This window comes from Chiloscyllium plagiosum, chromosome 18, assembly GCF_004010195.1.
Source record: "Chiloscyllium plagiosum isolate BGI_BamShark_2017 chromosome 18, ASM401019v2, whole genome shotgun sequence".
Classification (NCBI taxonomy): domain Eukaryota; kingdom Metazoa; phylum Chordata; class Chondrichthyes; order Orectolobiformes; family Hemiscylliidae; genus Chiloscyllium; species Chiloscyllium plagiosum.
In genome coordinates this window covers 57,427,355-57,428,725 of record NC_057727.1, presented here as the reverse complement: position 1 = coordinate 57,428,725, position 1,371 = coordinate 57,427,355, and positions in this window count along the sequence as shown.

Below are 1,371 nucleotides of genomic sequence, written 5' to 3'. Positions count from 1 at the left end.
ATGGTACAGACCGGAGCTTCTTCCTGTCCGTCTGTCACAATGTTTAACCAAACAGCCTCATCACCAACAGGACAAACAACTTCTGACAGAATCGTACGACTATGTATCAATTGTCTTTTGAATATTGCGAGGACATTGTTCTAACAAACAGTGTTCTTGTCTTTTGCTCTTCATCATTTCAACTGATCTTCCCATGTAATTTGAGCTGAGATCAGAGTGACTTCCCTTTCAATCGAAGCAGAACTTGACTGAGGGTGGAATCAAAGACCCTGAGTAAAACTGTGGTTAATGGTAATGAGAGAAAATTCTGCACTGGAAATTGGAACAATGGAAAAAGCGGTATCTGCAAGATATCATCCAAGTTGCATGTCATTCTGACTAGGACTAATTTATTCTTACTTCATTATCGGTTGTTAAAAATCTTGAAATGTCCCAACAACAGCTCTGTGTGGATTTGCATTACTTGGATTGAAGAGGTTCAAGTAGGCAGCTCTCTGGCGCCATGTCCAGAGCTACTGCGGACGACAAATAAACTCTGCCCTTGCTAGTGCCTTCCAAAACCCTGGATGAATATGTCCTGTTTAAAAGAAAAACAAGATATTTTATGTTTGCACACTCTCATCTAAAGTTTTGGAAAGGTAAGACCTTGTTGGATGAGTATGATGCCAGTGACATCAGGAGCATGACAAGACATTGATAACAATTGGAATCATTAATTCAGTTAGTTACTTACAGATAGTTGATTGTGTGATGTCAGTGCCACTGAGTTCAACATTTTCATAATGCGTAATGGTAGTCATTTTCATATTTTTAAATTTTTCATTCAGAAGCCATAACCAAATACTCGAGAGACAACAGAAATGGCAGCTTCATTGCTCCCTTTCAGATCAGACAAATATCCACAGTCCAAAAGACTAAGTAAGTTGAAAGTGCTGGAAAACCTTAACATGTTCTGAGCAGAGAGAAACAGATTTAACTTATTGAATCGAATATGAGTTTTTCCCAATAGGGTAATATAAGACTTAATATTCTAACTCGGATTTCTCTCTCCAGATACTGGCTCATCTGCAGAGTTTTGCCACTGTTTTCTATTTATATTACAAATTTGCATTTTGCCCAGTATTCCCAAGCACAGTGATTCATTGGGGGGAGGGCTGGGAGTGACATGGTGTGTCAGTGGTTAGCACGACTGTCTCACAGTACCAGAGCCCTGTTTGTGGGGGGAGGGGGCATGGTGTCTCATTGGTTAACACGGCTGTCTCACAGTACCAGGTACCCGGTTTGGGGGGAGTCGGGAGGGGGGAAATGTGCCTCAGTGGTTAGTACGGCTGCCTCACAGTACCAGGGACCCGGTTTCGGGGGGATGGGGAC